This window comes from Hemicordylus capensis, chromosome 1 (genome assembly GCF_027244095.1).
Source record: "Hemicordylus capensis ecotype Gifberg chromosome 1, rHemCap1.1.pri, whole genome shotgun sequence".
NCBI classification, from domain to species: Eukaryota; Metazoa; Chordata; class Lepidosauria; order Squamata; family Cordylidae; genus Hemicordylus; species Hemicordylus capensis.
The window spans coordinates 293,057,663-293,081,165 of NC_069657.1; the positions used below are offsets into that span (position 1 = coordinate 293,057,663).

Here is a 23,503-nt window from a genome sequence, read left to right on the forward strand (position 1 = left end):
TCTTAAGAACCATTTGCATGGAGTGGGAATTGTTGAATAGACTCCAATATACTGATCAAAGATTATGTCCACTCTGATTGTAAGCTCACTGAAGTGTTGTACCACAAGCAAAAAAAGAAAATAAAAGAAAGCATCAGCTTACTCTCAAAATCTCTGACATTCATGAGGCTTCCCTGTGGCTTGAATAGTGTACAGCCATCAATCCACACACATTATCAGATTAGAATATGGAACCCCATGTGGAAGGTCCACTTTTGTATTAAGAATGTGGCTAAGGTCTGCCTGTGTTGTGATATTCATTTGTCCTCCAACCTTTGCAAATGACAATGATGCAGGGGATCTCTCATGCATTAAGATATAATATTCACACACAGACACACACAGACTCTCTCTCTCTCTCTCTCTCTTCTGTCAGCCTTAATCAGCCTCTGAACGAGCTTGCCATTAGCCATGATAGAGTTCTTTACATTTTTATGTGTGATAACTTTTGAGTTGTGCAATGTTATTGTTGTGCACTCAGCCTCCCAGTCCAATTCCTCAGACAAGAATAATATTTATGTATTATATAATTCACTATTCCTCCCAAGAAGCTCGAAGTGACTTAAATAGGGCTCACAATCTATCACTGGTGTAGCTAGGACAGTGGAGGCCTGTGTTTAGCCCCATACCTCAGAGACCACCCCAGGGCCCTCCCAGAGGCATGTGCACCCTTCCCTTGTTGTGGTGCATGCCTTCTTTCCTTACCAGGGCAGCGGTGGCTACCCTGCCACTGCTTCTATTACTGCAGGCTGTTGTCCACTGCCTAACTTCATCTTCCTGTACTAGAGGTTCTTGCAAATAGGAAATATCTTCTAGAGTATCTTGGATGTTGATGTCCCTTCTGTACAGTTTTTCAGTGTATTCCTTCCATCTCTGTTTGATCTTCTCTGAATCAGTTACTATCTGTTCTTTGGCATCCCTTAACAATCAAATTTGAGGTTGGAACCTCCTTCTGACTTTAGAGATCTTTTGGAAACCTTTCCTTGTTTTTCTGTGTCTATTTCCATCCTCAAGGTCTTTACAGATGTCATTGTAGTACTGCTCCTTGTCTCTTCTAACAGCTTGCTGAAATTCCCTTCCTTCATAAGGTCTTTAACTTTCTTGATTTTGGCTTCTCTCCTCTTCTTGGCGATTTCCACCATCTGTTCCAACATCCATTTTGCATTCTTCTGTTTCTTGGTCTTTGGCAGTCTCTTTTTACATTTGTCCTTAACAAATTCTATGATTTCGTTCCACAGTTCCTCTGGTTCCCTATCAATGAAGTCCAGAACATCAAAGTAGTTCCTATGTTCTCCTTGAAAATGGTGGGTACATTCTCAAGATCACATTGTGGAAACTGGATAGCTTTGTTTTTCCACTTTAGCTTGACTTGGAACTTGCACATGAGCAGTTTGTGATCTGTTCCACAATCAGCCCCCAGCCACATCTTTGCTGTTATAACTGAGCTCTTCCACCTCCTTGCACCAATAATGTAATCAGATTGATTTCTGTGTACGCCATCTGGTTATGCCATGTGTATAGGCACCGCTTTCATTGTTTGAAGAATGTGTTAGCAATGAACAGATCATTAGCTTGGCAGAAACTAATAAGTCATTCTCCTGATTCATTTCTGTTTCCTAGGCCATACAGTCTGAATGTGTTTTCCTCCTTACCATTTCCAACGCTGGCATTCCAGTCTCCAACCACCACCATCACATCTTGCTTGCATGTTCTTCAATTTCAGACTGAACTTGAGCATAAAACTCATCAACTTTCTCTTCTTCCGCATCAGTTGTTGGGTCATAGACATGGAGAACTGTCATGTTAAAGGGTTGTCCATGAAATCTAATTGATTTTAGTCAGTCACTGACCTCATTGTACCCAAGTACTGTCATTGCTATATCCTTCCTGACTATGAAAGCAACACCGTTCCTTCTTTGTTTTTCATTTCCTGACTAGTAAATAGTATGATTTTCTGACTGAAAATACGGCGGGAGGTATACTCCCAGTAGGGTCACCCAAAGCAAAAAAGTTATCCCAGCTGCCCAGCTAAAGCAAGCAGGCACCTATTTTGGGCAGCAGCAATTTAGGAAGTTGCTGGAGGCAGATGATCACTTCAGTAGCAACGACAAAGGCATCAATTTCATACTGCATGGGAGAAGGCAATGGTAAACCACTCCTGTATTAAACCAAGAAAACCACATGGATAGACAAAATAGAATGATTGTCAATGTAGTGCTGGATGATGGGCTCTTCAGGTCGGACGGTACTCAACATGCTACTGAGGAAGAGCTGAGGATCTCTCAGAGTACTGATGGTGTTTATAACATGGTTAGATTAAAGCCTTTTTGACATCTAGCGGCTGATGTTGCCATGTGGGGAAAGAAAATCTGAAGCCGCAAAGACAGAATTAAAGTAGCATGCAATCGGAGTTAAACAGGTCAGAGGTTGGAACTCCAGTACATCCAAATGCATGAACCCGTGGTTTTGCGGCAAAAGGGATCTCTGATTTGCCTCACCAAACTCCAAACAGAACCTTTGGTTTGCACAAAGACCTCTGGTGTGCAAACCTTTGGTTTGCACAAAGACCTCTGATGCCAAGACTTCTGGTTTGGCCGCCGAAGCATTCCCTCCAACTCCAGATGCTGCCATAACTGTGGTTTTGCGCTAGTTTTCAAACCACAGTCATAGAGGAGGTGGTGCAGACATGCCCAGGGATGTGGCAAATCTATGGCAGTAGTGCTTCTCACTGGCTGCCTCTCCGAGAACCAGCCCTGCCTCACCTGCCACCTATGCAGCTATGGAGTTGTTCTTAATGCAGTGGTTCTTAATGATGTGGGTCTGCCGGATGTTGCTGAACTACAACTCCCAGCATGCCCAGCCACAATAAATTGTAGTTCAGCAACGTCTGGTGAACCACATTAAGAACTACTGGGTTGGTGTATTTTGTTGCTCTTACTATGTTTCCCCCTTTTTCTTCATATACAGACAAATAGCCTTGTCTTGGATAACTGTTAATGGTTTTCCTTGATCCCTCCCTCTCTCACCCCTTTCTTCTAATTCTTTTTCTCACCCTCCTTCCCTGTTATTGTCTGTACCCTGTTGACTGACAGAAGAACCACCTCCTTTTGGAACAATCGTTCCAGCATTCTGTGGCTACAAAATATATGTACTTTTTAATGGGTGGTTTTTGGTTTGGTGGGGACACCCACATTACCCCCCCCTCAAGATTTTTGGGGCACTGCTTGTAGTCTCCCATCTCCAAATGCCCTTAACTCCTAACCGTAGTTTGGCGGAGGCTCTTTGCCAGTCAACATGCTTCGTTAGCAGCCAGCAACCTATTAATAGATTAACATTAACACTAGTTATTGTTTTCCATGGTGGATAAAAGGCCAAGGCCATTTGGGCATAGGGATATCATAGCCAAGACTTTGAAAGTAGCAGGGGACAGTGGCACATAAGAGCTAGCTACTGCAGCACCAGTGTGGAACTGAATGTGAGTCTGAATTCCAATGGAAGCCTCTGACTTTTTGACAGTACTTCTGTATTGCTCAACATGCGTGGCATATTGAGCTTCAAAATCAATTCGCAAGAAGTTTTTAAACTGCTTTTCTTTCCCCGAACTTCATCTGCTGCATTTCATGATCTCTGGTTTCTTCTTCCTTGCTAGGTGTTTACACTTCATACAACATTTCTAATTTACTTGTTTTACACCTTCTCTCTTTCTTTACTCACTGAGAAGACTGCAAACATTCCTGGTCCTCTCTTCTCTCTTTAATATGGAAATCATACATTAATGATATGGATTTTCTCCTGACCTTTTCTAGGTCTCTTATAGCCATCTGAGGTTAAATAATCAAAACTGTCTTCAAGATTAGGATGCTGATTTTTATAAATAACATTTTCATTCTGCTTTTGCCTCTCTTTCTCCTCTTGCCCAGACAGTTTTATCTGCTGTACTGTTATCTGCAAGATTCCTTTCTTTCTCAACCCTGTGGATCTTATACTATGATAAACCGATCACACAGCCCACACAACGTATATGAATAGCAAGGCACATGAATAACACCCTCTGAGTGCTAGAGGCAGGCACTCCTTTCTTGCTGCATCATCTGCGGCTTTTGAAAACATTTAGTGCTGCAGCCTGAAGAACCACCCACTGTTAGCTTCTCATTGTCCTGGAAGGAGCAGGCTTAACAATGGCCAGCAAGTCCAGCAAATGACCTCTTTTTTCAGTCTCAATGATTGCCAGCAACTCCTGCTGCCACAGCCTGTGAAGATTATGAAAACCCCCAAAGATACATGAAAATCTCTTGCATGTTTTCAGCATAAGATCACTCAGAGCTCATCCCCACTACCATTTAGGGGTGGGCTAGAGGGAAGACATGCTCCTACCTCGTGCCTCCTGACAACCAGAGCCTCTTTTTGGCTCTACAACTCACATGCCCTCACAAACACTGCAGCAGCGTTCTCCATGGCTGCTATCAGGAGTGGAGGCCTCCAGGTATCCCATAATGCACTGTGTGAGCCGTGGAGAGGCAGCCCTTAGTACTGCAGCAGCTCTGCTCTGCCTGGCCCCACTTTCCACAGAGCTGTATGGTAAATATGGTCACTGGCAGCCCAGGAACAGTTTAAATCATGCTGGTGCTGCAGACAACCCAAAAAAGAAAGGTCGGAAAGCTGCCTTTGTCTCCTGCCTCACTTTTTAACCTGGATAGTGGATCAGGGCTAGCCAGGTTTGGCGTCTGGAGGGCTCCTCATTCCCCAGATGACCATGGATTCCTGGGTTCCAGGGGCGTAACTACTGTTAGGCAAGGGGAGGCGGCTGCCTGGGGGCCCCCACACCTCGAGCCCCCCCCCAGAGGCAAGTCACATGACTATATATTGTGAAGTGTGTGTGTGTGTGTGTGTGTGTGCATCAGCGAGGGGCCCATTTTAAAATTTTGTCTCTGGGCCTACTCCAGCCTAGTTACGCCCCTGCTGGGTTCACCCCATTATACTCAGAAATCTGTGGTCGTGAGAACAGGGTCTCATTCTAACCAATAACCAGTAGGCTCTGAAGGATGAGTTTTGTCTTTAGTAGGTTAGCTGGTGATAAGCTCCATCTTCTTAGACCAGTCACAAAATAGTTTTGTTTTGTTTGTTTGTTTGTTTTAAATAAGCATTATCTCTCAGAGACTCATAGATAAAGCAGTAGGAAAATACTGCATTAATCTTTGCTTTTTCAGATTTTGTGGCACTTATTTTTTATCAATACAAATTATTCTGGCTGAATAAGGTTGTTGCATCAATTCTTCTTTTGAAAACTATCATATTAAATGTGAGTTCTTTTATATTTCACGTCTTTTGAAACAATGGGCTAGAAGGAGAAATTATCTTTGACCTATTTATTTCTTGGCTTTTAAAAAACATACTAGGTATTTATCAGACAATATAAATGTGTTTAAAAATACAGTGTTTGATACCTCATTTATGTTTTGAATACCTTAATTATTTAGTTAGAAATATTTCTACTCTTGAGAAAATTGGTATATATGCTGAAGAGTGCCTCCAAGCTCTGTATGCACTCCAATGCACTTAAAGAAATTCTTGATGTGTAGGCATTTCCACTCCTTGTTGTTTTAAAAATGTTGTTATATATGTATATGATACTTCATTTTAGACATTCACTATAGAAATAGCTCGCTTCCAAACCAATTTGAATGCCAAACTCAATCTGAACGGCAGCAGTCCTTGTGGAAACTATATTACCCAATGGCCACTAGGGAATTTTGTCCTAGTCAGGCCAGAGAAAGGAGGGAAGATTCCTTCCCTTGCCTCTTTTCTTCTGACAGCTGGAGTTCTGCCATTGCTGTTTGTAACCGACCCCAGTAAAGGTTTAAAGGGAAAGAGTGGAAGTGTGGGGGGATCATGGAGCTGGTTTTGTGGAAGAGATCTGTTTGGGGTCTGGAGGAAGGCAAAATTTAGGCTCACTTCTTTTAAGAGCTGATACTCACACTGGTATATTTGTGTACAAAATTCTTCTGTGATTCAGATTTTAATCTGAGCCAGAGAAAATCTGAAGGGCTTGTGATGCTGGCCTCTTCTTTACAACTAGCACCATGAGAACCCAAAGCTAATATTCTGGACCCAAGTCTGGCAAGCTTCACTGCAGTCTCTATTAAGATATACTTACTTCACCATCAATTAACAAGATGCTTTACGGAGAATCATTAGCATAAAAATCAAGTCTTACCCCAGAGAGCTGGTCTTGTGGTAGCAAGCATGACTTGTCACGCTAAGCAGGATCTGCCCTGGTTTCATACAAAAGGGAGACTAGAAGTGTGAGTGCTGTAAAATATTCCCCTTAGGGGATGGAGCCACTCTGGGAAGAGCATCTAGGCTCCAAGTTCCTTCCCTGGCATCTCCAAGATAGGGCTGAGAGAGATTCCTGCCTGCAACCTTGGAGAAGCCGCTGCCAGTCTGTGCAGGCAATACTGAGCGAGATGGACCTATGGTCTGACTCAGTATATGGCAGCTTCCTATGTTCCTATGAGGAGGAATTTCAAGAGAGAGGTGGCACTTTGGGAAGGAGCCACAAGGGGGCAGCAAGTGCAAACAGGTTGGAACTGTTTCAGATAACAAGTCAGTGGGGAAGCCTTTCCAAGTGTGGGAGCTCCATATAAGGATCAGAACTCCCACACCATGCACAAGAAATTACTGAAATAATGGCAATGGTTGCAATAATACCTGAGCTGCTTACGTTATGTAAAAATAGAAACCCATGCATGCCCTAGAAGTTGTAGATTAATTGTTCAGTGTTTACACTAAAGAGCCCAATCTTACAAAGGGTTTCATGGATATTCATGAGAGCTAGCTTTTCAGATATTATACAAGGACAACAGTACCACTGAAACGTCAAGACCGTGGCATTACATTGGTATTCCAAGCTATGCCAAGATGTCACACACATGTATCAAAGAGCCAGTGTGGTGTAGTGGTTAGAGTGCTGGACTAGGACCGGGGAGACCCGAGTTCAAATCCCCATTCAGCCATAAAACTAGCTGGGTGACTCTGGGCCAGTCACTTCTCTCTCAGCCTAACTTACTTCACAGGGTTGTTGTGAGGGAAAACTCAAGTATGTAGTATACCACTCTGGGCTCCTTGGAGGAAGTGTGGGATATAAATGTAAAATAATAATAATAATAAAAATAAAATTCAGCCATCCCAGGTCCTTGGGAAGGACTTGGTGTCTGGATAAAACAAACCAGTCAATAACACCTGTCTGACTGTGTAAACAAGGAATAATAATAATAATAATAATACTGTCTGTACTGTAGTGCTGGCAGTAGCCACCATTGCCAGCTGTTGAATAGTAGTGGAGCACAAAGCTGTTATGTGACACACGTATGTTATGAAGGCAAGTTGAAGATGAGTCTATGACAGAGGCAGCATTCTGATCACATTCTGGAGCAAACTACCTCAGCACAGTCATGTGAGTTGTCATTATGGCAGCATGACATTTGAATGGGCTTGCAGCAGACCAGCCCCATGATCTGGTGGCAACTGTACAGAATGCTTGGGTAGTTATTTTAGCCCATGTCTCTTTGTGATGTTCCTTAGTAGCAGATTTCCATACCAATATATCCGGCAGAAAATCAGTCACCCTCTATAACAATATCCCTCTGTACTTCTCTAGACACGAGGATGTTTTTTCTGTACGTTAACAGATTTTTTTTTTTTTAAGGAGCCTGGATAGCACCAACTGCTTTGACAGCTAAGTGCTATATACTAATGTTGCCATCTGCTATTTCTCTCTCTCTCGGGTGACATTGTTCACACCTTCTACTACAAATAGAACAGAAGTGAAAGTCTATGAGCATTTTAAAAAAGTTATTCTTATGACTTTCTATAGGTTGCTAGATTTAGAAAAACCTCTCTATCAATAGGCAAAGAAGATATTGTCTCACTGACTTTAAGAGCTGATTCTCACACAGATTCATGTACAAAAGAGATTGTATGAAATCTATGAACACGTATGTCCATTTTGATTCCAACATGCATATCAGGAAGCCAAGACTCACATTGGATTCTTGGCACTTATATGAGAACTGAAATATATATGTGCATGGGCAATTACATTAGACAAATAGTTGGTTTTTAGCCACAGCTATAAATACTTAATATCTGCATAATGTTGTTGAGTATACTTCACATGCATTATCTTGAGATAATTCTTATATCTGTAAGGAAAGTTCATGTTATTATCTCCAAAGTTGGAGATAATATTTCCAACTTATTAGATTTATTTACCGCCCTTCCAAAACTGATTCAGGGCTCTTTACATCAAAATAAAAACAATTAGAATCAATTAGAAATTAAAATCAAAACTAAATCAATTAAACAATTAAAATCATTTAAAAATTAAAATAATTTAAAACCAACATTAAAAATTCAAAACCATTAATCTAATTAAAAGCCTGGGTGAATAAATGTGTCTTCAGTGCCTTTTTAAAAGTTCCCAGAGCTGGGGAGCTGAGGCTCTTTTCAACAGGGAGCACATTCCAAAGTCTAAGGGCAGCAACGGAGAAGGCCTGTTCCTGAGTAGTAGCCAAACAAGTTGGCAGCAACCACAGACAAACCTCTCCAGATGATCTTAACAGGTGGTGGGGCTCATGGTGAAGAAGACATTCTTTTAAATACCCAGGGCCCAAGCTGTTTAGGGCTTTATAGGTAATAACCAGCACCTTGTATTTTTTCCGGAAACGTATTGGCAGCCAGTGTAGTTCTTTCAACACAGGAGTCATACGGTATCTACTAGATGACCCAGAGATCAACCTGGCTGCCCAATTCTGGACCAACTGTAGTTTCCGGACTATATACAAAAGCAGTCCCACAGAGAACGCATTGCAGTAATCCAGCCTAGAGGTTACCAGCAGATGTACCACCATTTTGAGGTTGTTCATCTCAAGAAATGGACGCAGCTTGCATATGAGCTGAAGCTGATAAAAAGCACATCCGGCCACCACCTCAACCTGGGACACTAGGGAGACGTTCAGATATCAAAGCACCCCCAGACTGCATACTTGTTCCTTCTGGGGGAGCATGACCCCATCCAGAACCAGCAGATCAAAATTGTCTCCCAAGTTTCGACCCCACACAATAAGTACCTCTGTCTTATCTGGATTCAGCCTCTGTTTGCTATCCTTCATCCAGCCCATTACCACCTCCAGGCAGGCATTTAGGTAGGTTATGCCTTCTCCAATTGATGTTGACATGGAGAGATAGATTTGGGTGTCATCAGCATATTGATAACACCCTGCACCAGTTCTCCTGATGATCTTTCCCAGAGGTTTCATGTAGATATTAAACAACATCAGAGACAATATGGAGCCCTGAGGGACACCACAGGGAAGTTCAGATTTGGAAGAACAACAGTCTTCAAGGGACACCATCTGGAATCTGTCCATGAGGTATGAGCGGAACCACTGCAAAGCAGTGCCTCCCACCCCCAATCTCCTCAGACGTTCCAGAAGGATACTATGGTCAACAGTATCGCAAGCTGCCAAGAGATACAAAAGGACAAACAGAGTCACACTCTCTCTTTCAATTCTCAATTGGAGGTCAGGCCGACCAAGGCAGTCTCCACTCCATAGCCTGCATGCCAGTTTAAAATGCTTCTAGATAATCAGTTTCCTCCAAGACTGCCTAGAGCTGGGAGGCCACCACCTTCTCGATCACCTTGGCCAGCCATGGAAGGTTGCAGACAGGCCTGTATTTGCTTAACTCTGAGGGATCCAAGGCAGGCTTCTTCAGAAGTGGTCTAATGATTGCCTCCTTAAGACAATGAGGCATCCTGCCCTCCATTGGAGAAGCATTTACAAACTCTACCAAGGCCTGTACAACAGCCTCCCTGCCAAATAGAATAAGCCATGTTGAGCAAGGATCAAGATGACCGGTGATAGGCTGCACCATTCCAAGCAACTTGTCCACATTCTCTGGAGTCACAAACTGGATTTGATCCAGATTCATCACATAAGAGGAGCTGCTGGAATATGAAAACGCTGTAAGAACTGTGGAGTTTGAATCTAAGTCGGCCCAAATACGAGAGATTTTGTCCACAAAATCTCATTTGAAAGATCACAGCGAGTAATTGTTGAAAGATCACAGCGAGTAACCGATTCAAGGGGGAAGTGGTGCACATTAGCCCCTTCACAACCCTGAACAACTCCGCTGGATGTGAACTTGCAGATGCGATATGGGAGGAAAAGAATAACTCTTCAAATGCGCTCTATGTAGTAAGCAGTCGGATATGAGTCGAGTCTTTCTCCATTTGCACGCTAGTTGTCTAGCTCACTGCTTCAGTCCCCATAATTCTTCCATATATGAAGGGAGAGCCAGCGTGGTATAGTGGTTAGAGTGCTGGACTAGGACAGGGAAGACCTGAGTTCAAATCCCCATTCAGCCATGAAACTAGCTGGGTGACTCTGGGCCAGTCCCTTCTCTCTAACCTACTAAGCCTCTCTAACCTACTAAGCCTAACCTACTTCACAGGGCTGTTGTGAAAGAGAAACTCAAGTATGTAGTACACCGCTCTGGGCTGCTTGGAGGAAGAGCGGGATATAAATGTTTAAAAAAAGGGGGGGGAGCAGTTCCAAAGTGGGTCGGTGAAGACACTTAGGAGCGATCGTGTCCACTACCTGGTGAGTTGATTATTCCAATTCTCCCCCAGATTGTCGACAGGGTCACCATCAGAGCCAACACTAAATCCCTACAAGGCTTCTTGAAATCCTATTGGATCCACTAACCTTCTTGGGCAGAATATAATAATGGGGTCCCCGCCCCTGCGGAGGTGGGAGGTGGTTGTTAGTCCAACCTTAAGCAGATGGTGGTCCATCCATGACAATGGGGAAATCACAGGAGTCACCACCACAGAACACAGCCCTGTTCTGAGTGAAAGACCAGATCAAGTGTGTGACCAGCAATATATGTCGGTCCCAAAACCACTTGGGATAGGCTCATAGTTGTCATGGACGCTATGAACGCCTGAGCCACCCTGGACAAATTGGTCCTGAAGTGAACATTGAAGTCCCCCGGCACAACAAGCTTGGGAGACTCCAACGCTAAGCCCGAGACCAAGTCCGCCAGCTCAGTTAGGGACTCTGTTGAGCAGCGGGGTGATCAGTACACCAACAGAAGTCCCAGTCTATCTCTGGTCCCCAAACTTAGGTACACACATTCAATATGGTCAGACACTTCGTCATGGATCCTGGTCAGGGAGATATTGTTCTTATAGACCACAGCCACTCCACCTCCCCACCCATGTCCTCCCCCTGCTCCTCAACTGAGTAACTTGTAGGGAGAAGCTGGGACCTGGCTGGGCCACCAGCCTCCCCCAACCAAGTATCTGTAATACATACCAGATCAGTCCCTTCATCTAGAATCAGATCATGGATGATTCCAGGTTTATTCTGTACCAACCTGGCATTACAAAGGAGCAAGATGAGGCTCTGTGGGTAGCTGGCATTCCTTTCCAAGGTCAAAGAGATGGCAGGGCAGCCAGAAGGGGAAACAGCAAGTAAGTTTCTGATTTCCCTTCCCCTGCAACAGCCTGCTGACCTGTCAATGTTACTTCTTTTATTCCCCACCACAACTGGAATAGCTAATCCATAATCAGTGGATACACCCCCTGTCTCCCCATCTCCAGACAGACCCAGACACATTAAAACTCAACTCACCCAGGATTACAAACAGAAACCAGATTAATATACCTACCCACCTTCACACACCACAAGGGATACTGAGCCAACCACCCTGGCCCTGGCCCTCATAATCCCCTGAAGTGGCTCCCCCAAATGGGCAATCCACTTTGGTGTCAGCCCTTCGGTGGCAACCCCACCACAGGCAGCGTTCCTATAAAGGTCCAGAGTCCAGAGCTGAGTAGATGACCCCAGGAACTGCTGAGTCACCCACACCTGGCCTCAGTCCTGGACACACTTCTCACAGATGTTACCCAGAGGCTGCAGCCTCACAAGGGAAGCAGAAGCAGCAGGTAGTAGCAGAAGAGGCCAATAGCACACACTTGGTCTCCCACCCTGAGCAGCACTGTAGGGTTAGCAGATGGGCTCTTCCTCTTCTCTGCTGGGCTTTTAAAAGTCACCTTTTAAAGTTGCAGCTATGGAACTGAGGCTGACAAGGAGTGTCTTGCTAAGGCCACCTAGGCGCAGAGGTGAGATTCAAACTGTGGAAATCCTGTTTTGCAGATCAGTCTCTTAGCCGCTTTGCTAAGACTAAACCACCTCTATCAAAAATGCAAAATCATACAGGTTTATTATGAATCAGGCCTGGGCAAAACAGCACCAATATTATTCAGAGTCCACTTTAGTACTTATAAGGTTATCACTATTCAAATCAGTGCTATGGAGGGCTCTAGTTCAACCTGGCCAAATTGAAAGGCTTTGAATTGGAGTTGAAGTTTTGCTCTGCGGAGGCAGGAGCATTGACATTTCTAACTTTATTTTGCTTCCAGCACCTAAGAAGCATAAGCTGTGTTGGAAGCTTGACTTTTTCAAAAACTTCCAGAATACCTTTCCCCACTTTCCCCCCTGCAGTCCTGGGAAAGTTTTTAGGAGTTGTAGTTTTTTCAGGGGCTACTGCTGTAACAGCAGCCCTTGGAAAGTCTACAGTTTCAAACATACCTTGTGCCTTTTTCTAGGACTGCAGGGGAAGAAGGGAAAAATGTCATCTGGAAATCTTTTTAAAAGGCAGGCCTTCACCACAGCTATTGCGCCTTCACCATCACAGGCAAGATGAAGTTTGAAAAGACAATGGTCCTGCATGCCTGCTAAGTTTGAGGTGCAGGTTCAGGTGGGTGGATCTAGTGTGGGGGATTCACAGGTCGAATATGGCCTAAATCAAATTGAACCAGTTCAGACTGATTCAACCTGAATGGACAACAGTTCAATTTGGATTGAACTGGTTCACATCAGGCCAATTCAATTTGCACCTGATTCAGTCTCTAAAACTTCAAACACTCTTATTATGAAGTCACTTTTTAAAATGCCCAAGGTAACAAAGTTATTTTGATAATTTCTGAATAAATGTCTCCAAGGTACGCAAACACAGCTTTCTTGTAATTGTGATGGCATGACAATTTATGAGGTCCATGTCATGTTAAGGAATGACACTGATCTTATAACATATGTCAATTATTCCTGCATCATCTTAGATCTCACTGATAGGGATGTGCACGAATTGATTTTCCCCCCAATTTGATTTGTACCTGAATTGAATCACCCCCAATTTGTTTTTGGTCCAAATCTGGCCAGCTAGCACAGGGCAATTTGTTTTGTCCACAAGTCTCCTAAACAGGTAGATTTGGGTCCAAATAGTTTTGTACCCAAATTGATTCACACAGACAGCAGGCACAGGCAGTGATTCCCTCAGCAGCTGGAAGCGGGTGGGAAAAAAATCTTCTCTTTTCCTCAATCAGGAAAGCAGGAACAAATAGCAGAGAATCCACTCTAGGCAGCAGGAGGGCAAAGCTCCTCTGACTCTCTCACTCTCTCATGAGTCAGAAAGGCAGAATGGTGGCTGGCTGCTTCCTTAAGCACATTTGAAAACCCCTCCTTTGAACTCCTCCCACCCTTGTCCCTTTTTTGACCCTTCCCCTATCCAATGTGGGATCAGTCATTCCTGGTAACACAAGATTTGAATGGAAATGAGCCAATCTAGAACCATGGGGGAATTTCCAGCCAATCATAGCACTTACATTTATATACTGCTTTATAGCCGGAGCTCTCTAAGCGGTTTACAATGATTTAGCATATTGCCTCCAACATTCTGGGTACTCATTTTACCGACCTCGGAAGGATGGAAGGCTGAGTCAACCTTGAGCCCCTGGTCAGGATCGAACTTGTAACCTTCTGGTTACAGGGTGGCAGTTTTACCACTGCGCCACCAGGGGCTCATTGCACAGCTTAGGAGGATGGGAATTTAAAACATTTTCCTGACATAAAATTGAAACATCAAAAGAACCAGGGCTGTATCAGCTTGATCTCAGACCATCCTCCCTTTGTGGGGGGCTGGTCTGGTTTGAGCTTGAATCGGTCAAATTGGTCTGGTACAAATCAAACTCAATTTGATTCGAACTGGTTCTGCACAATCCTAGGTCTAACCTCATGAAGTGAACTGGATTTCCACTGAGCCATGAAGTGAACTGGATTGCCACTGAGCCATTTTTGGAAGGGTGGCATATAAATCAAATAAATAAATAAAATAAAATAAAAGGTGAGATTGCCTTGTTCATGGGATTGGTGAAATGGTGTTTCTTGACTGAATCAGAGTGATGTTTCAGTGGGTTTTATCTGGGCATACTGCTCATCACTCTGCAGGACCCTTTCCTCTGAAAGGCCCAGAAGATATTTTTCTTATTCCTATGAATGTGTACATGGCAACACTGCTCAAGATTGTACAGACTCGCGTAGCCCAATGATATTACCCAATGATACTATCATCTGAACCTGGTTTTACAGTCCTGATGCTTACACAGTATCGCGGTGGGCGGTGGGGTGATTTGGAGGAAAAATAAATTGAAACTCCACAATATAAATTGAAACTCTATACACTGAAATGTATAGTCTGAGTCTCATCTGTGGCATGTAGCTTCCTTAAAAACACATTTAGATCTGGAGACTGCTGCATCGAAAAGGCTGCATACCTTGGCAGACTCAATTGCAGCAGATGTAGGGAGTGTTTTTCATTGGATCCTTCTGTGACCATTGTATCCACTGTTATCCGTGAGGTAGCAATGCACATCAATTTCAACAACTATTCAATGTGACATAACACACTCCAATGAAACAAAGATGTATTCACTAATTGAAAAGGTGTGAATTGGTCCTATACAACAACGTTAGTGTTGTGGACAAACTCTGTAAGTCCTGACATTTACGTTTTTAAATTTTCATTGTATCAAAGATCACTTCTTGAGAACACAGAATATAATAATATTTTCAGATAATGTATCATCACACAAAACTGCAGATCTCTGCCTGCCTGTCTACACAAAAGGGGCAACTAACTGAAGAGCACTTTCACACTGCCTTGCCATTATTCCCACAATAGCCTTAGTGATTGAAATGATTTTTGGCTGAATGACACTCATCCATATTCTCATGGTCCCCAGCCTGTCAGATAATACTGCCAATCAGTGACACTTGCAGAGGAGTTTTCCAACAAGGATTGGATGGATGCCATGTCATCAACACATTGGAGATAGATGACCAAACAGATGGCTAAACAAGCCTTAAATCATGCATCCTGCTAAAAACACGTATATAATTTTAAACAAAGTCTGTGACTTTGTTCCCCATCAAAATAGATCTTAGTAAGGTGTGAGTTGAAGGATATGAACATTCCATAGAAATTACTGCCTGAACGTGGTGGGTGGAGGTTATATTCATTCTAATCTAGACAAAAGTCAAATATATCTTCACATTTTGTTTTCACATGTGGAAATTGCAAATTATTTAGTCTCTTTTCTTAAGGGCTAAGCCTTCAAGATTTTCACAGTAAATATATAATTGACCTTCATCTTTGAAAAACAAAATCCTCATGAGATGCATTGAATTTAAATTTCATACCAGTGTTCTACCACACTCAGCATGCATATTAAATAGCAAAGAAAAGAGGGTACAGGGAAGATACAGGGAAGAGCACCTTAACTGCAGTCAGTAATCCTATGCCTAGACATCCCAGGTCTTTTTATTTCCTTCTAACCAACCATTACTGGAATATCAGCATGCCACATGCTGGGGTGTGTGTGTCTGTGTAGAGGGCAAGGGGCAGACTTGTACCACCTGGGATCTTGAAAGACATGAGGTTCTAGGTGAGATTTACTGGTAGAAGTGCTCAGCTGGAGGAAGGGCTAGGCTGGCCATTGTGCACACCTCCCTGCTGAGAGTTTCATTTGGCATGAATATGTGCCTTCCCTCCCTTCCACCTCTAGCACAAAAAGGGCTATATTGGTAGTCCTGTTGGGGGGTCATGAAGGACCTATTCTTTCCCAATAGAAAGATCATAATTGGGTGGGGGTTTTCACCTTTTCCTTTCTGTCCAGTTTGGTTAGGTTGTTTTAGGTCCAGGGTCAGTGCAGTCAAGGAAGAGAGCAGGGTGAGCGAACTAATGAGCACACCAGGGCATGTTTTCGCATGAGGGGAAGTGGTCAACCAGACATTCAAAGCTTAATGGCATGAGAGCTAAAATTGGGACTTCTCCCTATTCCCTACAAGGAAGATCAAGGACCTGGATATTTCTGATCTGCTGCTCTGAGTCAGGGTGTGACTAGGGACTAATTTAGTGGTGAGCACCCTTGGACATGTTTAAGCGGAGTGTTCAGTTAGTGGTCAATCAGTATTTGGAGGTTTGGAAGCATTAGAGATAGGACCGTGATGGCACCACCAACCTCAAAGGCTGAACTGCTTTGGTGGTGGAGGAAAGCCTCTTACGTTTTAGCCTTTTAGGTTGGTGGGGAGATGCAAGGATCCAGTATGCTCTGATCTATTGCTCGGAGCCAGGGTGTGATCACCCAAACAGCTTTGGGAAAGGATATATTCCCTGACCTCCGGCCTGGGTACTGCCGAACTGTTTGGAGAGCAGAGAGTTAGATCCGCTGCAGTTCCTTTGGGTTTATTGATGCCTTTCAATAAAATCGTAGCCCTTTCACCCACATAAAAGCGTCTGTGCAATTATTACCTCATATCTTTCTTGGTATGGGGGCAACAGGCAGCAAGGCTGCATTGGTCTTGTACAATCATATATAGATGCATGATCACCAGTGACTGAAGAGCTTTCTTGTTCACTTAAGTATTCAAGTAGGTTGTCAGATGAAATGGTATATTTCATATGCTGCTGTGGGTTTCATTCCAATAGCAAGTTCCGTCTTGAATTGAATCGTCACAGTGACGGTGATATTCTATGAGTTCAGGAGCTACAATATGCTCTATAGCTCTCTAGGGCCCGTTGACAGCTTTTGTGGGTCCTCGGGCACAGGGCGTCCATTACTGCTCCCTTCCTTTGCCATTATTATCTAACAGCTGTCTCAGTCTCTTATTGATGTATTTGTTTAGCTATTGTTCTATTTCTATACTGCTTTTGATTAAAATAGTCTCAAAGAGCTTTACAAAATAATTAAAAACAACACACAATTAAAGTACAATCAAAAGTACCAATATTAAATATAAAAATAATACATTGTCAGCTGTCTGCCAGGAAGGTGCTCTCTGAGAGTCACCGCCTTGGTCCTTGTCAGGGCTAGCCAGGCCTCAGAGTCTGCCTGGTTCTTTTTGGCATTCTGTGGGCCGGTTACTTCACAGGAGCCTGCTCCGCCTCGTGCCAGAGCTCAGGCTGCTTCAGGGGTCACTGGGCTCTTCTGAGGTGGGAGCACTCCCCTCTATGCCGGCCTCTCATGATCAGCTGGCTCATATTTATATAGCTCCTGGCGACCAGGGCAATTCTTGGGTCCAACTGAAGTCTTGTGCTGAGATCTCACAAGAGCGGCCCAAAGTCTTGTGAGACACGGTGCCAGTTTCTCCCAGTCGCAGCTGTATTCTCCCCTGCACCTGCCTCCCACCCATTTGGAGGGGTTCCCTGACACATATCTATATTTAAAAGTTTGAAAACCTATTTAAAACAATAACACAACAAACACCAAGCAGCAGCAGTAAAAACTGTACTTTCATATAAAGCCCTGGGTGAAGAGCCATGTTGTAACATGTTTTCTAAAAACTGTGATGGAGGCTGGACACCGGCTGCTTCCAACCCAGAGATGGGTGTCTAGAGCATCCCTCCCCTGGGGGAATCCCCCAATACAATGCACTCATCTTGCAATTCCCCCAGCCTCTGGAATGCCATGCTGGTCACTGCCACAGCAAACGTCTGTGTGGTGATGTGGCTGGGGACAGTCCAGGATTATTTGAGGGGAAAGAAGGCTTAACCCTCCCTTCTCCCCACCCACCCACAAGATCGTGTGAAAGGACCCAGTGTGTAGAATAGCACACTTATGGAGCAATGTTGAAACGGAATTATAAAAGAATAAAATAAACATCTGACTTGCAGAATGCCTGTGATTGTTGGGGAACATTTATTTAGTTCAAAATGAATGTGCATTTGGCTTCCACTCATTAGCTCATAATTTGCTGGTCAGTGACCGAATAAACTTATCTCTCTCATTAGCTCATAAGGTGTCATGTATTGCTCAGCCTTTTAAAAAAAAACCCACTGATGCTGTACAGGGCCATCTTATTTATGTATTATTTATTTTTCTATGTACACCACTTTGGGAACTTTGAAGAGCGGTTCATAAATATTATTTGTGGTAGTAGTGGAAGAAGAAGAAGAAGAAGAAGAAGAAGAAGAAGAAGAAGAAGAAGAAGAAGAAGAAGAAGAAGAAGAAGAAGAAGAAGAAATGGAAATTCTGATTTTAAAATACTTGTGGAAAGACCAGAAACAGGTCTTGCATGATACAGAGAGAACCAGATTGTGCCCAAACCTTGCATGACCTCGCAACAGCATTAAGGATGGTGGATGGTGCCTGCTTGGGGGTCTGGACTCTGGAGGCCATCTGGGCAAACTGCAATTGGATGGCTGTTTTCTTTTCACTTCACTGCTCTTGATGGAGTTCTGGGGCTAGAAGTCCTGAAACGTAGGCATAGTCAGGATATGGGGAACAATTTGCAAACTTCTGGTCAGTTCCTCATGGGGATTACAGCTAATGCATATGCTGTCTAGTTACCTAGACAAAGCATGTTTTTGTTATGCAATATTGGTGCAAGTTAATAAAGTTGTGTCCAAGCATTTTTACACATTTAATCCATGTGCAGTTACGTATGTGTCTCATTATTGCTTCTCATTGCAAATGACATTATTTCTCATAGACCCACTTGTTCAAATTCATTAGGGCTGTGTTATACTTCAGATGCCAAACCAGCACTGAATCAAATTGGGCTGCCTTGGCCTGAACTCAGCCATTAGAAGCAAACTGAACTACGTCCCATAATGGATCAAATTGGGCCAAATCAGGACTGGTTAGGCTAGCTTTCATTGGGTGTCAAGATTGGGTGGTTCAGCACCTTAAAAACCCTAAAATCTGTTTTACTTCTGTGCAGATGTTCAAAGTATGAGTGGAAGGGATAAGTGCACATTTAGTAATGTGCCAGTTGACCCAGCCCCTGACTTCTACACATTAAGTCCTTTCTCCAGGGGCGTAACTACTATTAGGCAAGGGGAGGCGGCTGCCTGGGGGCCCCCCACACCTCGAGGGGGCCCCCAGAGGCAAGTCACATGTGAAGTGTGTGTATGTGCATCAGCAAGGGGCCCATTTTAAAATTTTGTCTCTGGGCCCACTCCAGCCTTGTTATGCCCCTGCCTTTCTCACACACATGTGCGCACATGTAAATTCCAAAACATAATTATATAATCTGTACATGCAAAAATGTAGAGTGCAGATGACACAGACTCTCTGATAGGCTATGTGTCAATGGGGCATTGGACATATGAAGGTCAGGAGTGATCTAACAAGTGCAGACCTGAAACTACTGAACTCCTGAAACTACTGCTACACATTCATCTGTACACATTTCAAAGAGGTTTCAAGTCAATAATGATAACAGCTAAAGAATTGCTTTTGCAGCATTGTTTGCTTGTATGGTTGCTCGGCAACAAGCACAAAGCCTATGAGAGATAAATGAAATAGGGCACAGCACTTGCATATATGTAATATATCACTGATATGTATTAGAATACAACATATTAATTGCAGATCAATAATCAAATCGACAAAGATCTCACACAAAACATTGTTGTATTATTTTTTTACAAAATTATTATGTTCATCTACAGCTTATGCATTTTAAAAAAAAAGAAATGAATGAAATTTGTTGAGTTTTTCACTACAAATATATATGTGGCATCCCAACACTGCTTAGTTGCAGAAAAGCGAGTTATTGCAGGATATGTGTTATTGCAGAATAGGGAATTTTATTTATTTGAACATTCCCTATTCTGCAATAACACATATTCTACAATAATGAAATAAATTAGAATATATATGGGTCTGAAAATGTGTATTCTGGTTGTTAATGTTAATAAAACATATATGTCATAGGTGTACTACTTATTAAGGAATGCAGGAGAAAATGATAATGGCTGACATACTCTGGAACGCGCTTCCTAATGAAATTAGAGTTTCCCCTTCTCTGAACGTTTTAAAGAAAGACCTGAAAACATACCTGTTTAGTCAGGCTTTTAGTTTATAGTTTGAAGGCTTTGAGCTTTAGAGTTTTTATTTGTATTTTAAAATTGTTTTGTGTCTGTGTTTTAATGGTTTTTAGATTGTGAACTGCCCAGATACTTCTTTGTATGGAGTATCTACCAAAAATAAATAAATAAATAAATACTGCACGTTACATGAACTTTGCAATGTAATGACTGAGCAGTTGCCCAAGAGTGCTGTTGGACTAATTGCAAGAATTGTGGAAATGCAGTTGTGCAATTGACAGTCATTGGAAATAATAGCAGTCAATTATGTAACTGCATTTGTGCAATTCTTGCAATGAGCACAACTGCACTCCTCAGTCATTACATTGCAAGGTGCACACAACACTGCACAGTATGTCAGTTGATGATTTAAACATTATTTATTGTTCACCATAGCTCTGCAAATGGCACTGTAAGGCTTGCTGAAATGTGATTTTCAATTAACACGGACACACACAAAGACCTTAAAGTGAAAAGTGAGGTGAAAGTGCTGGGAGGAACTATAGATCCCAGGTGTCTGTATATGCCTTACCAACACACCCACATGCACACCCGGCATCTCTGCATGCCTTCCTGGCTGGTCCCACAGGGTGAGGGATGCAGGAAATTCACCAGCTTCGGAATATCCAAGCACAGCCCTACTAAACAGCGTCATCTACAACACACTGGACCAAGAAACAGCTCTTTAGGCTTTCAGTTTACTAGCTAGTTTAGTCTCATTTTCAGGTTGTTTGGCTTCCAACAAACCTGCACAAGCTGCACTTAGATTTATAAAAGAAGCAGCCAAAAAACTGCATGTGGCAAACATGAGCTGGTGACATTTCCAATTTTTTCAGCTGTATGCTAAATATTGCCATGGGTCTTAAATGTCATGTGAATTGTAAAACTGCTTTAAGAGGCTGCTTTAATAGACGGTATCTGCCACAGATACATCTGTTTGTAGGTTTTTACTGGCAGATTACATTTATTGATACCTTGGCCTTTTCTGGAAGTTGAAATGTATCCCCATGTGTATTTGATTACTTTCCCACAGGTTTCTGTATTTCCAAAGTTATTCTTGGCAGTTTTATGTCATATTGTATGGTAATTTTCAGGTTCTTTTCAACCACTAGCAACATGGCTGTAACCTTGGCACCTAAAGTAAATCAAAACCTCTTATTGCTCAGTGCACCATTGTTTTTGGGGTATCCATTCACATATATGTATATCTATGTGTGTTTTCAGAATTGATAATGAACACATTGAAGTGGTGGATAGCTTCTGCCTTTTAGGATCAACTATCAACAGTAAAGGGTCCAGCAGTCAAGAAATATGCTGCAAACTAGCACTTGGTAGGGTTGCAATGAAGGCCTTGGAAAGGATATTTAGATTCTGTGACATGTCTATATGTACAAAGATTAGAATTGTCCGGACAATGGTCTTTGCCACGACACTCTACAGATGTGAAAGCTGGACTTTGAAGATGCAAGATAGAAAGAGTATTGATGCTTTTGAACTTTGGTGCTGGAGAAAGCTTTTGAGGATACCGTGGACAACCAGGAAAACAACGAAATGGATCACTCGAGGCACAAATGACCAGGCTCAAACTATCATACTTCAGACACATTATGCAAAAACCCAGCTCCCTTGAGAAGTCCATAATGCTGGGAAAAGTTAAGAACAGCCTTGCTGGATCAGGCCCAAGGCCTATCTAGTCCAGCATCCTGTTTCACACAGTGGCCCACCAGATGCTGCTGGAAGCCACAGGCAGGAGTTGAGGGCATGCCCTCTCTCCTGCTGTTACTCCTCTGCAACTGGTACTTTAAGGCATCCTGCCTTTTGAGGCTGGAGGTGGACTTTAGCCCTCCAACCAGTAGCTGATGATAGACCTCTCCTCCATGAAGTTATCCAAGCCCCTCTTAAAGCCTTCCAGGTTCTTGGCTGTCACCACATCTTGTGGCAGAGAATTTCTCTCTATCCACTTTCTCCACACCATGCATGATTTTATAGACCTCTATCATGTCTCCCCGCAGTCGTCTTCTTTCTAAACTAAAAAGCCCCAGGTATTGTAGCCTTGCCTCATAAGAAGGGTGCTCTAGGCCCCTTTGAAGGAAAGAGAAGAGGACACCAGCACCAAGGTCGATGGACTCAATTACGACAGCAATGAATGCACCACCGAGAGACCTTAAAGGCCAAGTTGAAGACAGATCATCCTGGAGAGAATCTACCTATGTGGTTGCTAAGAGTTGACACGACCTGACGGCACTTAATCAATCAATCAATCAATCAATCAAATTAGAGAATCAATCAATGTGTGTTTACCCATGCAAAACAAATTTAAAGAATTATATAAGTCATATTACAAGGTTGTGATCTCAATATTATATTTGTATTTCAGCACTGCCAAACATGCTATTAATTGTATCTAAAATAAACCGTCCAAAGTGTAAAATGTGAAGAGTATGCCCTTAGAGCTTTTTGTTCTAGTTTAATTAGAACTTGCTATTTTAGTAACAAAATTCATTATCAGTAATTTCCTCATTACAATTAATGTTGCAGTAAAGCCAATTGAGTCACCTATCATCATACTTTTGCACAACATTTTAAACCAATGATCTACATATTAGATATAAGTCTATAGCATTAATTCTGAGATGCCTGTCATGCCTCAGACTTTGGAATCAGAAGACTCAGAGCAGGAAGACTCGCCTGCTAGTGAGCCACAGCAGCAAGATTTGGCAGAGAAACCAGACTCGGAACCTGAGGATTCTCAACAGCTACCAGACTTGAATTCCGATGTGGAAGAGCCTAGGGTTCCACCTATAGTGAGACGTCTCACTACAGGTGGAACCCTAGGCTCTTCCACATCAGAATTGAAGTCTGGCAGCTGTTGAGAATCCTCAGGTTCTGAGTCTGGTTTCTCTGCCAAATCTCCTCAGAGGCAGGCTCAGAGGGATTCACGCAGGTGCAGGAGATAACAAGGAAGAAAGCCAAACTGCTGACTCGGGAAGCCTGATTGGTTCCTGGTTCTGTTGAGCCTTATATATTCAACAGTCTCTCATGGCTGAGTTGCTGTTTGCAACTTCGCTGGCAGCAGATACTGTGCTCTTGGAATTATATCTTTTCCATGTTCCAGTTTGTCTTGTCTGTACTTCCCTGTATTGTTCCTTTAATTCCTTGTTCTGTGTCCTTTGCTTGTTTCATTCCTTGT

General features: G+C 42.9%; 1 protein-coding gene across 2 annotated transcripts in view; it reads right to left on the reverse strand.

Annotated features, from left to right (window-relative positions):
- The window catches only part of CSMD1 (CUB and Sushi multiple domains 1), a 1,678,033-nt gene that overhangs the window by 1,283,008 nt on the left and 371,522 nt on the right, over positions 1-23,503 (reverse strand). The gene's annotated exons all lie outside the window — the stretch shown is intronic.